Source organism: Hylobates moloch, unplaced genomic scaffold, assembly GCF_009828535.3.
Source record: "Hylobates moloch isolate HMO894 unplaced genomic scaffold, HMol_V3 SCAFFOLD_2, whole genome shotgun sequence".
Lineage (NCBI taxonomy): Eukaryota > Metazoa > Chordata > Mammalia > Primates > Hylobatidae > Hylobates > Hylobates moloch.
Window position 1 is genome coordinate 125,983,686 of NW_026652277.1, and position 19,716 is coordinate 126,003,401.

Here is a 19,716-nt window from a genome sequence, read left to right on the forward strand (position 1 = left end):
TGAGCTAAATGCAGAGAAGAAACAAGTACAGGGTATATTTAGTATATAATTCTTGAATATTCTAAAGTATAGGGAATGATGGGAAATAAAACTGAAAAGTTTAAATTGCACTCTAAATATGGGGCTAGGGTGACTACCTGTGAGCACCAGAAGTTAATAAATATGTTTGAATAGAAAAATGATAGCTATGAACAGAAAAACTAGAACAGAGAAGTTACTACAGAATAAGAAGCCACAGATGAACTGCATGTAGGATTAAGGTGTAGAATTAAGAACAGATGGCTCTAGTTGATTTTTAGGTTTATCTGCTTTGAAGTGTATGGACAAGAGTCAGACTACTGAGACAAATTATAGCAAAAATCCCTTAAAGGTTTTATCTTGGGTGCCACTTTAAATGCTCTAGATTTACCCAGAAAGAATGCTGAATTCTGAAATTAAATGTAAATCAGGCTTAAATATTGTTAACTTACTTTAAGATGACTAAAACTTTTGAAATTTAAACAGCAAGATTTAGTATTCTCTCACCCTAATATTCATATTTTCCCCCTAATTTTAAGAGAAGTTGCTTAGTATCAGGCTGAGTATAAAGTGGAAGCCACAATTTTCTTCCTAGCTACTGTTCATTTTATTTCTTAACAGGTAAAAGTGTTAAATACAACCATCTGTATGAAATAATATTTGTAGGAAATACAAGAAATATGTTATTTGTGGGAAATAACATAGATCAGCCGATATGGGCACAGTGATCACAGACAGGTAAGATGGGAGACAAGCAAAAGTAAAGTACAGCATGGGGCAAGAACCAAAAACTAAGCCACAGCCTTCATCTATTTGTATAGGTATATACTAGTAAATGCTGAAGAAGATGAGTTTGAGTAACCCCGGACTACTTTAGACTTTAATTTTGTTCATGGAGTTCAAAAGTTCTGCAAATCAGGTTTCATTATAAATCTGAAGCAAAGACAGAGGCTCAAATAATCTGGATGGCTCTCAAGGGTTCTATATAAGAAACCCAATATTAACAGTCACTTAAAGCTATGTCAGGGCCCAAACTAACATTAAAAGAGCAGAGAACTGTAATTATCTGCATCTCAAAAAAGTTAAGTTGGTTTCCTGGAATCCACTGAGTCTATAAAACTATCTTATTCCACATTCAAAATATGCCTTTGTTAATTGTTATTTGCCAAATGCTAGCTAATTTGTTACCACTACTTAGTAACATTTCTTTGGAAAACTATAAAATAGATTACCAACATTATCAAAGAAGACAGGAAAAAAAAGAGGGTCTCCCTGTGCTGCCAAGGGTGGAGTACAGAGGCAAGATCCTAGCGCGCTACAGGCACTCAGGCTGGAGGGATCCTCCCACCTCTGGTGGTGGTGTTTTTTGTTTTGTTTTGTTTTGTTTTTTTTTTTTTTTTCTGAGACAGTCTCCCTTGTCACTCAGGCTGGTGTGCAATGGCGTGATATCGGCTCACTGCAACCTCTGCCTCCTGCCTCAGCCTTCCGAGTAGCTGGGATTACATTACAGGCACGCGCCACCATGCCCGGTTAATTTTTTTTATCTTTAGTAGAGACGGGGTTTCACCATGTTGGCCAGGCTAGTCTTGAACTCCTGACCTCGTGATCCACCCGCCTCAACCTCCCAAAGTGCTGAGATTACCAGCATGAGCCACTGCACTCAGCCCTCTGGTTGTTTCTTTAGTCACCTTTAATCTAGAAGAGTCACCCCCTGTCTTGTTGTCATTCAAGACATTGACAATAAAGAGTTCAGAGCAACATTCTACATTTGGGTTTGTCTGTTTCCTCATGACCAGCTTTGTTTTGCATTGTTGGCAGTAATGTTCCTACATGGCAGGAATGTTGATGCTTTCCATCAGAAGGCACATAATGTCAGTTTGTCCCATTACCGGGTCACTTGGTAAGGAGAGGTCAGATTCCTCCAACAGTTACCTTTTCCCCACCTTTTAATACCTTTTTCTTGAACCAGCCCTTCATAATAAAATTTATTGTCATTTAGAATTTGCCTAGCTAATTCGAACTTACAAAACTATCAGACCACAAAATAAACTCTGCTTCTTAGAGAATTCACATTTTTAGGTGAAGTTATTTATCTAACTTTAACCATTAGGATAGAGATTGCTTTATTGAAGGAAAGCCCCACTCCCTGCCAAATACAGTATGAATATACCGATGTATTAAGTACAGAATGTTCTCAATTTGTTGATTTAATAAACAGAATTAAACAAGGGTTTATAGTCTACTTGGATATTTGTACTCTTCTGGAGAAATTCGGGGTAATACTCAAGCTGCTGGGTATCTTGCTTTTCTTTTCTTTTTTTTTTTTTTTTTTTTTTGAGACACAGTCTCGCTCTATCGCCCAGGCTGGAGTGCAACGGCGCAATCTCGGCTCACTGCAAGCTCCGCCTCCTGGGTTCATGCCATTCTCCTGCCTCAGCCTCTCCGAGTAGCTGGGACTACAGGCGCCCGCCACCACGCCCGGCTAATTTTTTGTATTTTTAGTAGAGACGGGGTTTCACTGTGGTCTCGATCTCCTGACCTCGTGATCCACCCGCCTCGGCCTCCCAAAGTGCTGGGATTACAAGCGTGAGCCACCGCGCCCGGCCTGGGTATCTTGCTTTTCATTTGCAAGATGAGAATACATTTTGCTTGGCTCATGAAAAAGTGATGAAATAATTACAAGATCCTGGGACATTCAAAGAACTAGAAAAGAACAAGACTAAAAACCTGAAGAGAATTGTTCAATGTTATTTTGTTGCTATTTGTTCTAATATACCAGGAACAAAACTGCAAAGCAATAAAATGTTAAAAGAGATATGTGTATGCCGGATACTCTTAAACTACTATTTTTATAAAAGAGAAACCAGCCATTTTCCACAAAAAGTATTACTAATCACACAGGGTAAGATCATCAGGAATACAAATGGATATTATATACTAAGGAAAAGATTTCTGAAACCATAGTATAGAGGTCTAAAACAAGTGCTCCCTTCAAGTCTAAGCACAGGAAACTACCACATTATTGGTCTCCAAAAAGGTAGGTCTTATACACTTACACAGGCTGACCTATTAAAGTCAGCAGCTCACAGATACCCTATATGTTACCTGATTATCACTGATAGCCAAGCAGAAAACCAAGCCTCAAAATGTGATCACCTGAATATAGCTTAACAATAGATATTAGAAAAATGTTTACTAGGTGTTTCTAGTATTTCTTCAGATAGTGTCATGTGTACATTTGAAAAGAGACTGGCAACAACATCAAAAGTATATTCAATAGGCCGTACTCTATTCAACCAATCCTAAGAGATGTAAATGGATGCCCCACTACAGTTCTCATTAAACAGCTGCATTTCTCCAAATATCTACATCTAGAGATAAAAGATAAACTGAGAAATGCTTAAGCTATTGCTTCGCCCTTCAGTACTTTTGATACCTGTTTTACCCAATCTGAAACAGCATGAATAACTGAAGATATGGTTTATAACCTAGATGAACTCTTAATAAGGCTGAGAAGAAGTCATTTAAATGAAGAATAAGCTTTTAGTCCAGAGAACCTTTGAAATGTAGATTGTCACTAAGCCAACGTATTTAGTTTCTTTCTTTAAAAAATAAGGACATGCCTTCCAGTGATACAATTCCTCATTATTTTAAAAGAAGTATCCTTTATGGTATAATTTCCAAAACAGTAGAGAATAAATTATCTAGACTAGCTTAAATGCATAAACCAAGGAATTCCAGATACTTTTCCTACAATGTCCATATTCTTCATTTGTGAATTAGCAACAAGACTCATTGGAGAGCTCACACAAGGTTTTCAATGAGTAATCTCTAATGAAAACTGTGCAGTAATAATTCTATTTTAAAGGAAAATTAATTCATAACAATTCATGAAGATTTACATAATCCTACAGGCTAATGCTGAAATAAAACTGTCTATTAATAGTCTAACACCTTTTTGGGACAATCTTTAAAATGCAAAACTATTTTCTGGTATCTTCCCAACTTGTCCAATCCTAAGAAACACACTCAAGTGACACCAACTAGAGAATCTCATGCAACTGATCTAGGGTGGAATCTGAACATCAGTATTTTCAAATGATTCTCAAGTGCATCCAGGGTCAAGAACTGCTGTCCTAGTAGTTCGAGACCAGCCTGGCCAACATGGTGAAACCCCATCTCTACTAAAAATACAAAAATTAGCCGGGCATGGTGGCACACGCCTGTAATCCCAGCTACTCAGGAGGCTGAGGCAGGAGAATCGCTTGAGCCCAGGAGGCGGAGGTTGCAGTGAGCCAAGGTTGTTCCACTGCACTCCAGCCTGGCTGACAGAGCGAATAACTGCTGCCCTAGACTTAAAAAATGTGAAAGATTTTGTACAATCACCAAGTAATTCTGGTTTAGCTTAGCTGGGACAAATATGGCGATAATATTTTACCTCTTTAAGGGCAGTGATCTGGAATAATACTGTGAGAATGGAGTGTAAAGTCATTGTAAGTAAAACTATGATGTGGAAGCCAGTTAGAGAATATTGGCTAAGAAGCTCTATTCAGTAAGTACTCGTATTTTCTAAGCTTCTACACATGGCGCATCAGGTAGCTATGGACTACAGGGATCTCAAGACATCCTCCTCAAGGGTTATATTTACATTACATTTACAGTGTAAAGGGGGGGGTGGGAAGGGGAGAGTGGAATACTCTTCCAAGATTCATTACATGTAGCATTTACAGCCACAGTTTATCACACAGCTCTTTGATGTTTGAATGAAAGGGTGGAGACCAGTATTTGAGTACTCAGGGCAAAATTAAAATATATAAAAAACATATATAAAAATACATATATATATATAAAACATATACATGTGACAGCTGGGTGCGGTGGCTCACACCTGTAATCCCAGCACTTTGGGAGGCTGAGGTGGGCAGATCACCTGAGGTCAGGAGTTCAAGACCAGCCTGGCCAACATGGCAAAACCCGTCTCTACCAAAAGTATAAAAATTAGCCAGGCGTGGAGGCATGTGCCTGTAGTTCCAGCTACTCGGAGGCTGAGGCAGGAGAATCGCTTGAACCCAAGAGGCGGAGGTTGCGGTGAGCCAAAATTGCACCACTGCACTCTAGCCTGGGCAACAGAGTGAGACTCTGTCTCAACAAAACAAAACAAAACAAAACATTAACATATACATGTGAATATATTGAGTTTGCATGGTGGACTTATAAAAGATATCCTTACAATTAAAAAACATACATACTGACTTGTAGATACTCCATTTCAGTATATAGCCTTTTAGATTTTTATATATACAAATCTTATTTTTATTAAATATATTATCAGTTTCTCATATCATTAACATGATTATATATAGACATCCCTGGGTGAGAGGCTGTATAGTACAATGATGAAGCACACAGTTCTGCAACTAGAAAATCTGGCTTTAATCTGAATTCCTGCATTAACCAGCTATCTAACTCTGGGCAAAATGCAATGGATGAAAACTGGATGAAGCCTTGATACAAATCCAGGGAGTTTAAATATTTTCCTTAGGATAAACCCTAAAGGTGAAATTACTAGGCCAAAGACCATAAATGTTAAGTCTTCAAGTTGTCCTCCAGAAAGGCTACTTTGCTATAGAATGAGAAGGAACACTGCAGTCGTAGTAGCTACTTCTGGTAGCCTACAACAAACCACGACACTCAATATTTAAATATCTTTCTGTATCCTCTCTCACATTGGCTTGGCCATGTGACTGCCTTTGATCAAACATTTGTGAATTGGGGCCTGTCTTCTTGGAACATTTGTCCAGAAAGACATTCTCCCTTGCGATCCTGTCACCGTTATTCTGTGAGAAGTCTAGCTCTCCCCATGAAGGAGAACTGACAGCCTGATCTACATCCCCATCTGAGATCCCAGTTGGCAGCCAGCCATATGACTGAGTTATCTCAAAAATAAATCCTCCAGTCCCTGTCAAGTGGCCCCACAGATATCAAGTGGAATAGAAACAAGCCATGACTTCTAAGACCTGACCAAACTGTAGAACTGTAATGAAGTCAATGTTTAATTATAACTGTTTTCAGTCACCAAATTTTAGGGTTTTTATATAGCAATAATCAACTGAAGCAATAACCTGACTTTGGTAGGGTTATGCTAAACAAGATGCAGATCGTGAGAGGATAGTATTTCATCTCTAAAAACTTGGTAACTCAAAAGTACATAGACTTGGGCCACGCGCGGTGGCTCACATCTGTAATCCCAGCGTGTTGGGATGCCGAGGTGGGTGAATCACTTGAGGTCAGGAGATCACGACTAGCCTGCCCAATATGGTAAAACCTCGTCTCTACTAAAAATACGAAAATTAGCTGGGCATGGTGGCACATGCCTGTAGTCCCAGCTACTCGGGAGGCTGAGGCACAAGAATTGCTTGAACCTGGAAAGCGGAGGTTGCAGTGAGCTGACACCACGCACTGCACGCCAGCCTGGGTGACAGAGTGAGACTCTACCTCAAAAAAAAAAAAAAAAAAAGTATATAGACTTGTTATTTATTTAACTCTTCGCTCTTCTTTTCTACTTCCTTAATTAGCTTCTGATTATATTCTGAGTAGCTGAAGTTCCTCAGTAATACAGAAAAGTCAATTAATTCTCGATTATTCAGCAAGGAAAGTATTCCTTCATAATTTAGAAATCTGATAAAATGAGGTAAAGTTTTTCTATGCTAAAGAAAGGTAAGATTCTAAATAAAAACTGTAATTTAAGACTGAGTTGCTCTCTACAATAAATAACTTAATAAACCTCTAAGAATAGTCGTATGAAACAGTTTTGGCCGGGCACGATGGCTCGTGCCTGTAATCCCAGCACTTTGGGAGGCTGAAGCAGGATGACTGCTTGAAGCCAGGAGTTCAACACCAACCTGGCCAACATAGCAAGATCCTATCTCTCTCTCTACCTCTCTCTCTTTATATATATATACAAAACAGTTTGCCACCTATATTATAAAAGAACAAAACTAAGCTGTTTCTTCAAAGCTTGAAGTATTACCTGGAAAACTATAAAAAACATGAAAATGAATGTTTAATAAGTCTAAATTCTCTAACACATGAGTGATACATATATTAATAAACTCTTCTAGTCAGTGATTAGCTATAATAACAGCAACTAGACATCATAACATTAAACACTATACACACACATATGCTTTAAATTTGCAGATTGACAGTAGTGCCATTACAATACTTTACTCCTTTCATAAAGCTCCACAAAGAATGTTTATTGTTCTAACAGCCTGACAGTACTCAAATCACTTAACATAAAAATCTTTTTATTAGAAATGGAAAGTAACTCTTTGTCTAAGAATCCCCTAAATAAACCATGGCTAAGAGAAGCTGCAACTTGCCATCAAAAGTTTCAATACATAATCAGGTTAGCACAATTTAAAATATTTTCTGGCTACTATATCTTCTTTAACTGTGGGGTATAATAAGTGTTTGAGGTGGAGCTGGAGAGCAGAATATTCTGGTTCTTTTCCTCATAATTTAAAATTGATTTCTAAGTGCTTTGGCTACCTTTCTCTCCACCTTCCAATACCTTCCCCTCTACTCTGAGTTGCAGAGTTTGTAAGAAAAGGAAATCATTCCAGATCCTTTATCTCTAGCCCTGAAATCTTACTTGGAAGCATGGTAAGATTTTAAACCATGACATCTATAAATATTGATTATGGCAGCTTATTAGCCATTAAAATGATGTTACTTAGAATGCTAATAGGTATACAGCATAAAAGGCATTAAGAATCTACCATGAGGCCAGGTGCAGTGGCTCACGCCTGTAATCCCAGCACTTTGGGAGGCTGAGGCAGGCGGATCGATCACCTGAGGTCAGGAGCTCGAGACCAGCCTGGGTAACATGGTGAAGCCCCATCTCTACTAAAAATACAAAAATTAGCCAGGCATGGTGGTGAGCGCCTGTAATCCAGCTACTCAGGAGGCTGAGGCAGGAGAATCACATGAACCAGGGAGGCGGAGATTGAAGTGAGCCGAGATCACGGCACTGCACTCCAGCCTGGGGGACAAGAGTGAGACTCCGTTTCAAAAAAAAAAGAATCTACCATGATGGGCTGGGTGTACTGGCTCGTGTCTGTAATCCCAGCACCTTGGATGGCTGAGGTGGGCTGATCACTTGAACTCAGGAGTTTGAGACCAGCCTTGGCAACATAGCAAAACCCTATCTTTACTAAAAATACAAAATTAGCCAGGCATGGTGGCACGCGCCTGTAGTCTCAGCTACTCGGGAAGCTGAAGTGGGAGATCACCTGAGCCCAGGAGGTCAAGGCTGAAGCAAGCTGCGATGGCACCATTGCACTCCAGCCTGGGCAAGAGTGAGACCTTGACTCAGGAAAAAAAAAAAAAAAAAGAATCGACTATAATGGATACCCCTCTCCTCCGAAAAGAATCTACCATGAACTAAGTACATGAACATTGTCCCTGCATTAGCTGATTTTATGACACAGTTAAGAATTATAAGAGGATACCCAAGCACAGTAGGTGTCACAGAACAGACATAGGTCAGGAAAGAGAATTAAAGAGATAGAATACCACTGGGGAGGTTTCTGTAAGACAGTACATAATTTTTGGAGTATACTGTGATAAAAACATGTATATACAATGTTTTAGGCTCAGAGGCTTTCAAGCTAACAAAATTTTTCTAAGTATACTTTTTATAGCTACTTACATCATTATGTATCAAAAGTGTTCATGAGAGCCAAATGAGGTGGCATGTGCCTGTAGTCCCAGCTACTAGGGAGCCTGAGGTAGGCGGATCCTTTGAGCCCAGGAATTTGAGACCAGCCTAGGCAACACAGTGAAACCTCCACCTCAACCCCAATAAAAAAGAAAAGTTTTTTAAAAAGTGTCCAAGTTTTGATGCTCATATTTGTGGATGAAGAGTTTAAAGCCTCTTATTTTTCCGCTCACCTAAGAAATTCCAGGTTTTATTCACTAAGGCTATATCTTAGAGAAACACACAAGGTTCAAATAATTGGTATACCACTTCTGTAGTGGAAGTTGTTGACACATTGCATGGGGTGGGGGGAAAATGCAAATAAACATAAGTAAGTATAATTCAATATTTGCTTTGTACCAATGATAGGAGCTAACCACAAACTTGTGACACCTTTTCTTTCTTTTTTTTTTTTTTGGAGACAGAGTCTCACATGGTCACCCAGGCTGGAGTGCCATGTGTAATCTCGGTTCACTGAAACCTCCACCTCCTGGGTTCAAGCGATTTTCCTATGTCAGCCTCCCGAGTAGCTGGAATTACATGCATGTGCCCCCATGACCAGCTAATTTTTTTGTATTTTTAGGAGAGACGGGGTTTCACCACATTGGCTAGGCTGTTCTCAAACTCCTGATCTCAGGTGATCCACCCGCCTCAGCTTCCCAAAGTGCTGGGATTACAGGCGTGAGCCACTGTGCCCAGCCCTCGACGCCTTTTCTGATTCCTGGAAGTAGCAGGGAAAAATGAATTAGTCAAGCAGACCCGGGTTCAAGTCCTCTTTCTGGAACTCATTAACAGTATGATCATGCCAAATTACTTTCCTTCTCTAATCTGAGTTTTACCATCTTTAAAATGAGCCAAGTGCAGTGGCTCATGTTTGTAATCCCAGCTACTCGGGAGGACTGCTTGAGGCCAAGAGTTCAAGACAAGCCTCTGGGCAATATAGTAAGACCCTGTCTCTTAAAAAACAGAAAGAAAGAAAGAAAATACTGTCACTTACCTTAATAATTAAGTAGAAACTATTATTATACATTCTTCTCACACATTCTCACAGGTTATCACTTACTGAATACTTAATGTAGGGCAAATATTATGCCTTAAGTCACATTTACTCCTCTGAAGTTTTATTTTATGGCTGAAGACATTCAAAAAAGAATTAAGTAACTTGTTCAAGGTCACACGTCCATTAACAGAGAGAGGATTCTTGCACACGTTCAACTTCAAAGTCCATGCTCTAAAGTCACACTATGGTTATAGTACCTGACCCAAAGCAGATATTAAATAAACCTTTAAAACTGGACTAAATGAGCATTTAATGGATATCTCAACAACTACTATGTTCAAGGGGCCTGGGAATATTTGATTAAGAGGCTTCTAAAAACATTTAAACACTGCATAAAAAGTTTCTGAGCACCCATAAATTAAGAGTAAAAGCATAATAATGTAAAGAAAAACATAATATGAATAAGACCATTTCTCTTAAAAATATGAGAACCTAAAAGAAAGCTATAAAATAAAAAGGTAAAGGGGGAACTGCTGGAACAGTAGAGTGAGAAGCTCAACAGAGCCTCTCTCCAAAATTCAATGAAAAAAACTAGACAAACATGTCAAACCACCATATCAGAACTCAGGAAAGTGGGCACCTGTGTACAGCAAATTGAAAAGTAATCATTCAAGAAAAACTACTCAACTCAGTTAAGAAGAGCAGAAGTCTGTATGTGGGTTTGTTTTTATTTTTGAGGAGTCTCACTCTTGTTGCCCAGGCTAGAGTGCAGTGGTGTGACCTCGGCTCACTGCAACCTCCGCCTCATGGGTTCAAGCAATTCTCCTGCCTCAGCTTCCCAAGTAGCTGGGATTACGGGCACCCACCACCACGCCTGGCTAATTTTTGTATTTTTAGTAGATATGGAGTTTCACCATGTTAGCAAGGCTGGTCTCAAAATCCTGACCTCAGGTGATCCACCCGCCTCTGCCTCCCAAAGTGTTGATATTACAGGCATGAGCCACCATGCCCGGCCAGAAGTCTGTGTGTTTTAACCTAGGGCTATTGTTACCATGCTCCACCAGCTCTATCAATGGTAGTTCCACCAGGATGTGGCAAGCTGTGAAAACCAACACCATCACTGCTGGAGCGGGGCCACTGGTCAGCAGTAGAATATAAAGTCCCAAATGCAGGACTATTGTTGAAACCAACAGCAATATTGGCAGCAAACAGTGGGGAAGGCTAATATTGCAGCAACCCAAGGTTGCAATAGTGGGGGCAAGCAACAAACCAGCAGACTTACCAGAAGAATTACTTAGCCATGGTGGGGCCTTGATTAACTCCCAGGTATCTGTGGAGGTCTGAAAATCTGTGTGATGTCGGGCGCAGTGGCTCACGCCTATAATCCTAGCACTTTGGGAGGCTGAGGTGGGCGGATCACGAGGTCAGGAGTTTGATATCAGCCTGACCAACATGGTGAAACCCTGTCTCTACTAAAAATACAAAAAATTAGCTGGGCATAGTGGTACATGCCTGTAATCTCAGCTTCTTGGGAGTCTGAGATAAGAGAATCACTTGAACCTGGGAGGTGGAGGTTGCAGTGAGCCGCGATCGCGCGCCACTGCACTCGAGCCTGAGCGATAGAGCAAGACTCTGTCTCAAAAAAAAAAAAAAAGTATCTGTGCTTACACAAAGCTGTATGCATGCTCAGCTGGAAAGGACCCTAGTTATCTAAACATCCATGGCTGAATGAGACCTTTCACAGACACGGGAGAGCCATGGACATGAGAAGACGGCATGAAGTAAAAGCTGGGGCAAACTTGTAAACTGCCTGAACTTTGACTTTGTTTCCCAACCTGCACTGGCAAAAAGCAGAAGCTGGTCAGGTGCAGTGGCTCACGTCTGTAATCCTAGTACTTTGGGAGGCCAAGGTGGGAGGACTGCTTGAGGCCAGGAGTTCAAGATCAACCTGGTCAACAGAGCAAGATCCTGTCTCTTAAAAAAGGAAAAATGCTGAAGCCTCACTGGCTCAAGTAGCCACGTATAACCATTGACCAGTCATTTCTGACCACTGAGATAAGCTGACAAACTGACTAAGGGTGACCCTTAGAAAACCTGGCTTAAAAAAAAAAAAAAATTGATCTGTGCTATCACCACCTCATACTACTTAAGGGACTTAATGTGGGCAAGTCCCTTAAAAAAAAATAAATAGCAACAACCACCTCCCCTTTGGGGAGGGGCAGGAGGCAATCTAACTCAGAGTCTCTACAACGTATTATCTAAAATGTTCAGTTTAACAAAAAATTATGAGACATGCAAAGAAACTGGAAAGTGTGAGCCACAGGAGGATAAAAAGTCAGAAACTGTCTCTGGGGTGGTTCAGCTGTTCAGCTGTCCAGGATTTCCAAGCAGCTATCAATATGTTCAAATTAAAGGAAACCATGCTTAAAGAACTGAAAGAAAGCATGATGACAATGATTCAAGGAATAGAGAATCTCAACAAAAAGATTATTAAAAAAACACTGAATTGGACCTCTACAGCTGAAAAGTATAATAGCTGAAATGAAAAATTAACTGAAGGGGATCAACAGTGGATTCAAACTGGCAGACAAAAGCATCAGCAAACTTGAAGACACATCAAGAAATTGTCCATTCTGAAAAGCAGAAAGAAAAAAATATTGAGCATCAGGGACATGTAGGATACCAACAAGCCTATCAACACACATGTAATGGGAGTCCCACGATGAGAGAAAGAAACAATAAATAATGGCTGAAAACTTAAAAAATTTGACTAAACCCTTAATCTATACATCCAAGCTCAATGAACTCTAAGTAGGATAAACACAAAGAGATTCCCACCCAACAAACATCACAGTAAAACTGTTAAAAGCCAAAGAAAAGCAAAATCTTGAATACAGTGGCAAGAGAAATCTACTCATCACTACAGGGGACCCATAATAAGATTAACAGCTGACTTCTCACCAGAAACAATGGAGACAAGGAAGCAGCAGCATATTCACAGTGCTCAAACAAAAAAAAAATCAACAAAGAATTCCCTATCCAGTGTGGTAGGCTGAATTCCAAGATGGTGCCTAAAATTGCCACCCCTTGGCATACACATCTCCCCTAGAATGTGAGTGAGGCCTATGAATGCGATGGATATCACTTCCATAATTAGGTTACATTACATGGCAAAGGTGAAGGGATTTTACAGATGTTAATTAAACTCCCTAATCAGTTTGACTTTGACTTCACCAAGTTTTGTGAGTAGTCTTGACTTAATTAGGTGAGCCCCTTAAAAGGGGGCTTTAGTCTTCCCTGAGATCAAAGAGATTTTTTCCACTGGTCTTTAAGAGGAAGGCTACTCCAAACTCTACCGCTCCAAGAAAATTAATACTGCCCACAACTACGTAAGCCTGGAAGAGAACTCTCGGGCCTCAGATGAAACCACAACCCTGACCAACCTTCTTGATTGTAGGCATTGTGAGACCCTGAGCAAAAAGTCCCGATAAGCCATATTCAGACTTCTCACTTACAGAAACTTGTGAGATAATATTTGGTGGTGTTTTTTAAATAATTAAAAACTCCATTTATTTATTTAAATTTTACTTTTTTTAAGAGACAGTGTCTTGCTTATTTCCCAGGCTGGAGTGCAGGCTATTTCATAGGCATGATCACAGCACACTACAGCTGCCTCAAACTCCTGTGCTAAAGTGATTCTCCAGTCTTAGCCTCCTGTGTAGATGAGACTATAGGCACAGACCACTGCACCTGCCTGGGGGTGGTTTGAGGGCTACAATTGTGGTAATTTTTAATTCAGCAATAAAAAACTAATATATCTAACAAGACTATCCTTCAAAAATAAAAATACAAGACAGTCCCAGACAAAAAAAAACAAAAAAAAAAAACACTACAAGCCTTCATAGTTAGCAGACCTGACTTAGAAGAAATACTAAAGAAATCCTCTGTAGTTGGTAAGCATGATAATTGGGTTTTCATGCTCATGTGTGTGACATGCCTCCTTCAAACCTTGTTATGACTTCAGCACGTTACCCATCTGATGGGAACCTTAGAAAAAGAAAAAAGAAATACTAAAGAGAGCCCTTCCGGCTGAAAAAAATGATACCAGATGGTAAATGAAATCCACGTGAAAAGCAAGGCGTGGTGGCTCACACCTGTAATCCCAGCATTTTAGGAAGCCAAGGATGGGGTGGATCACCTGAGGTCGAGAGTTCGAGACCAGCCTGGCCAACATGGTGAAACTCCATGTCTACTGCAAATACAAAAACCAGCCAGGCATGGTGGTACGCGCCTGTAATCCCAGCTACTTGGAAGGCTGAGGCACAAGAATCGCATGAACCGCGGAGGTGAAGGTGGTTGCAGTGAGCCAAGATCATGCCACTGCATCCCAGCCTGGGTGAGAAGGTGAGACTCTACCTCAAAAATCAAAACAGGTTAAAAGTGAAAGGACAGAAAATTACATACCCTGCAAATACTCATAAGAAAACTGGACTGGCTATATTAGTATCAGATAAAGTAGACTGTAAAACACAATAGATGACTAAGAACTGAGAGTTCTTGGCAAAAAGACATAAAGAACTACTTTTTTCCTTGCTTTGATAGTTTGAAGGGAAAGAAACTGCCCTCTCCAGTTTCCTCCCCTTTTTTTTTCTTCTTTATGAGATGGTGGGTCTCACTCTGTCACCCAGGCTGGAGTGCAGTAGTGCAATCCTGGCCTACTGCAACCTCGACCTCCTGGGCTCAAACAATCCTCCGACCTCAGTCTCCCGAGTAGCTGGGACTATAGGTGCATGCCACCATACCTAGCTAATTTTTGCATTTTTTGTAGAGAGGAGGGTCTCACTATGTTACCCAGACTGGTTTTTAACTCTTGACCTCAAGTGATCCTCCTGCTTTGGCCTTCCAAAGTGCTGGGATTACAGGAGATAGCCACTGTACCTGGCCCCTCCATACTATTTGTTTCCGTATTTATTACTGTGGTAAAATATACATAATACAAAATTATTTTAAGCATGTTTAAGTGTACAGAGTTCTGTAGCATTAAGTAAATCCATATTGTTATGCAAACATCACCACCATCAATCTCTGGAATAACCACATTTAAAATAATATAGTCTGTAAAAATATAAGGTTTTTTTTTTTTTTTTTGCTCTGTTGTTGCCAGGCGGGAGTGCAGTGGCATGATCTCAGCTCACTGCAACCTCCACCTTGTGGGTTCAAGAAATTCTGTCTCAGCCTTCCCAGTAGCTGGGACTACAGGCATGCGCCACCATGCCCAGCTAATTTTTTGTATTTTCAGTAGAGACAGGGTTTCGCCATGTTGCCAGTCTGGTCTCAAACTCCTGACCTCAAGTAATCCACCTGCCTCGGCCTCCTAAACTGCTGGGGTTACAGGCATGAGCCACTGTGCCCGGCCAAGAAAATAAGAATTTTTTTTTTTCAGTTCTGGGATACATGTGCAAAATGTGCAGGTTTGTTACATAGATATACATGTGCCGTGGTGGTTTGCTGCACCTATCAACCCGTCATCTAGGTTTTAAGCCCCACATGCATTAGGTATTTGTCCTAATGCTCTCCCTCCCCTTGCCCCCCAATCCCCGGCAGGCCCTGGTGTGTGATGTTCTCCTCCCTGTGTCCATGTGATCTCCTTGTTCAACTCCCACTAATGAATGAAAACATGCGGTGTTTGGTTTTCTGTTCCTGTGTTAGTTTGCTGAGGATGATGGTTTCCAGATTCATCCATGTCCCTGCAAAGGACATGAACTCATTCTTTTTTATGGCTGCATAGTATTCCACAGTATATACGTGCCACATTTTCTTTATCCAGTCTATCATTGATGGGCATTTGGGTTGGTTCCAAGTCTTTGCTATTGTAAATAGTGCTGCAATAAACATACGTATGCATGTGTCTTTATAGGAGAATGATTTATAATCCTTTGGGTATATATCCAGTAATGGGATTGCTGGGTCAAATGGTATTTCTGGTTCTAGATCCTTGAGGAAATGCCACACTGTCTCCCACAATGGTTGAACTAATTTACACTCCCACCAACAGTGTAAAAGCGTTCCTATTTCTCCATATCCTCGCCAGCATCTGTTGTTTCCTGACTTTTTAATGACTGCCATTCTAACTGGCGTGAGATGGTATCTCATTGTAGTTGATTTGCATCTCTCTAATGACCAATGATGATGAGCTTTTTTTAATATGTTTGTTGGCTGCATAAATGTCTTTTGAGAAGCATCTGTTCATATCCTTTGCCCACTTTTTGAAGGGGTTGTTTTTTTCTTATAAATTTAAGTTCCTTGTAGATTCTGGATATTAGACCTTTGTCAGATGGATAGATTGCAAAAATTTTCTCCCATTCTGTAGGTTGCCTGTTCGCTCTGATGATGGTTTCTTTCCCATTTGTCAATTCTGGCTTTTGTTGCAATTGCTTTTGGTGTTTTAGACATGAAGTCCTTGCCCATGCCTATGTCCTGAATGGTATTGCCTAGGTTTTCTTCTAGGGTTTTTATGGTTTTAGGTTTTACGTTTAAGTCTTTAATCCATCTGAGTTAATTTTTGTATAAGGTGTAAGGAAGGGGTCCAGTTTCAGTTTTCTGCATACGGCTAGCCAGTTTTCCCAGCACCATTTATTAAATAGGGAATCCTTTCCCTACTGCTTGTTTTTTGACAGGTTTGTCGAGGATCAGATGGTTGTAGATGTGTGGTGTTATTTCTAAGAGCTCTAAGTAAGAAATTCTTAAAAGAGCTTTGAGCGTTCCTTTTTTTTTTTTTTGAGATAGGGTCATGCTCTGTTGCCCTGGCTAGACTACAGTGGTGCAATCTCGGCTCACTGCAACCTCTGCCTCCCAGGTTCAAGTGATTCTCCTGCCTCAGCCTCCTGACTAGCTGGGATTACAGGTGCACACCACCACGCCTGTCTAATTTTTTTTTTTTTTTTGTATTTTTAGTAGAGATGGGGTTTCACCATGTTGGATAGGCTGGTCTCAAACTCCTGATCTCTGGTGATCCGCCCATCTTGGCCTTCCAAAGTGCTGGGATTATAGGCGTGAGACACTGTATCTCCTGCCCCCCCTTTTTTTCTTAAAATTGTATTGATTTTTTTTATTCTTTTGCCTGGGAACACAAATTCAGTATAGAATAGAATGTGTTCTCAGCATTCTCATCAGAGATAGAGTTTGCTGTGTTGCCCAGGCTGGAGTGCAGGGGCAAGATCATAACTCAGTGCAGATTCTAATTCCTGGCCTCAAACGATCCTCCCACCTCTGCCTCCCAAGTAGCTAAGACTACAGGCTCAAGTCCACACTGGATTAGCTTTTGGCAAGAGGAATCGGGAAAGATCATTAGAGTTTAGCATGGGAAAAGAGCAGGTAGACTTTCTTAGCTATATCATAAAGCATGGTCAGGATGTGATATGGTTTGGCTGTATGTCCCTACCCAAATCTCATCTTGAATTGTAATCCCCATGTGTAACCCCCCAGGTGATTGTATCATGGGGGCGGTTCCCCTATACTCTTCTCATGATAATGAGTGAGTTCTCGTGAAAGCTGACGGTTTTTTGTTTTGTTTGTTTGTTTTTTTTTTTGAGACAGAGTCTCGCTCTCTCACCCAGGCTGGAGTGCGGTGGCGCGATCTCGGCTCACTGCAAGCTCCGCCTCCCGGGTTCACGCCATTCTCCTGCCTCAGCCTCTCCGAGTAGCTGGGACTACAGGCGCCCGCCACCATGCCCGGCCAATTTTTTGTATTTTTAGTAGAGATGGGGTTTCACCGTGGTCTCGATCTCCTGACCTCGTGATCCACCCGCCTCGGCCTCCCAAAGTGCTGGGATTACAAGCGTGAGCCACTGCGCCCGGCCAAGCTGACGGTTTTATAAGGGGCTCTTTCTGCTCACTTTCTCTTTCCTGGCGCCTTGTGAAGCAGGTACTTGCTTCTTCTTTGCCTTCCGTGCTTGTAAGTTTCCTGAGGCCTCCCCAGCTATGCAGTACTGTGAGTCAATTAAATCTCTTTCCTTTACAAATTACCTAGTCTCGGGTAGTAAATTTATAGCAGTGTGAAAATGGAGTAAGACAGAAGGAAACAGGAAATGATTATTGCTAAGTAAGAATGATGAAGTGGTCAATATCTAGGATCTACTTTTTGAGTGTGACCGGGTCTCACTCTGTTTCCTAGGCTGGAGTGCAGTGGGACGACCATGGCTTAATGTAGCCTCAACCTCTTGGGCTCAAGTGATCCTTCTACCTCAGCCTCCTAAGTAGTTGGGACTACTAGTCCATGTCACCACGCCCAGCTAATTAAAAAACAAAAAACAAAAAACAATGTTTGAGCCTCCCTATGTTTCCCAGGCTGGTCTTGAACGCCTGGGCTCAAGTGATCTTCTCACCTCTGCCTCCCAAAGTGCTAAAATCATAGGCATGAGCCACCATGCCCAGCCTATCATTTGTTTTAACTGGAAATAAGAGTAATTACAGTTTGTAAGAAAATGCAGTAGAATAAACTACATCAGAGAAAACACAGAGTGAAAGCGCCTACCATACCGCCTCAACATAGATGCTTAAAACCAATTATAGCCGGGTGCGGTGGCTCATGCCTGTAATCCCAGCACTTTGGGAGGCAGAGGCAGGAGGATTGCTTGAGCTCAGGAGTTCAAAACCAGCCTGGGCAACACAGCAAGACCCTGTCTCTATTTATTAAAAAATAAAAATTGGAATAACAATTTTAAAACCAAATTATACATTATATATAAAATTATAAATAAAAATAGAGAAAAATGTTTGAGTCAGAGAGTAACAAGGAATCACTCCAGTATTACTACTGTGTGATTCTGGCACATCATTGACATCAGATGTTGGCGGTGAAGGACAAAAGAGACAGGTGCTTCCCCTACCTAGAACACTACTGGCTCACTTTTTGCCCTCACACACTCCTGGTCCCTCAGGGCAGACCTGGGTTCCCACTACACATTATGCATATTTTATGAATTTACCTCTCCCCACTCTCCTTACCACCAGTTTGGAAGCTTCCAAAGGCTAGGCATATCTTATTCATCTCTTAAACAAGCATCTAGCAATGTCTGGAATATAGCAGACAGTTCATAAATGTTCATTTATTAGACAGTTCTGGGGAAAACTTATCAGAGAAATCTAGCCCTGTTTCAGGCTGCTGTGAACTTACTGAATGCAGTAACATGTGTTATTAAACTTAGCATTCCAAGTACTCAATAAAGCAACTGACCCACAGGAGCTACTCAAGTTAAAGTTAACAACCCTAAAAAAGAAATTTAATTAGAAAAAAAACAATTGATCAGATGTCTTGAGGGAAGAAAACTGAGCAAATATCAATTATAGATAAGAATCATATCCTGAGGTCTAAACAAAAATGCTCTAAAATTGCAATTTATCTCAACTTAAGCATATCAACATAATCTGGCCTTCTAAACTAAGACAAAAATTCTATCAATTTACTATGTTGTCCCATTTAGAGTTGGTATCACAGTTTCTCAATTTTCAACTTAACTCCTTCCTTTCTTTTTTTTGAGACAGGGTCTCACTCTGTCACCCAGGCTGGAGTGCAGTGGTACCATTATAGCTCACTGCAGCCTCAACCTCCTTGGCTCAAATGATTCTCCCGCCTCAACCTCCTGAGTAGCTGGGACTACAGGTATGCACCACCACACCCAGCTTTTAGACAGACAGTTTGTAGAAAGGACTTACCTGTTAATAGTTCAACCAATACCAATTTAAATATTATTAAAAATTATTTATACAATGGCACACTGCCACATTACATAGGGGGATAACATGTAAGAACGCAAAACATTAAGACAGGTGTAATGGCTCACATCTGTAGTACCAGCTACTCAGAAGTCTGAGGCAGATAAGAGGATTGCTTGAGCTCACGAGTTCAAGACCAACCTGGGCAATACAGTGAGAT

General features: G+C 40.8%; 1 protein-coding gene and 1 non-coding gene across 4 annotated transcripts in view; one reads left to right on the forward strand and one right to left on the reverse strand.

Annotated features, from left to right (window-relative positions):
• SNX3 (sorting nexin 3) overlaps positions 1-19,716 on the reverse strand; it is a 50,020-nt gene that overhangs the window by 18,193 nt on the left and 12,111 nt on the right. The window lies entirely within an intron of this gene.
• LOC116477792 (small nucleolar RNA U13) lies at positions 13,722-13,824 on the forward strand. Its single transcript, XR_004250644.1, has one exon. It is a non-coding gene; the product is annotated as a small nucleolar RNA U13 (small nucleolar RNA).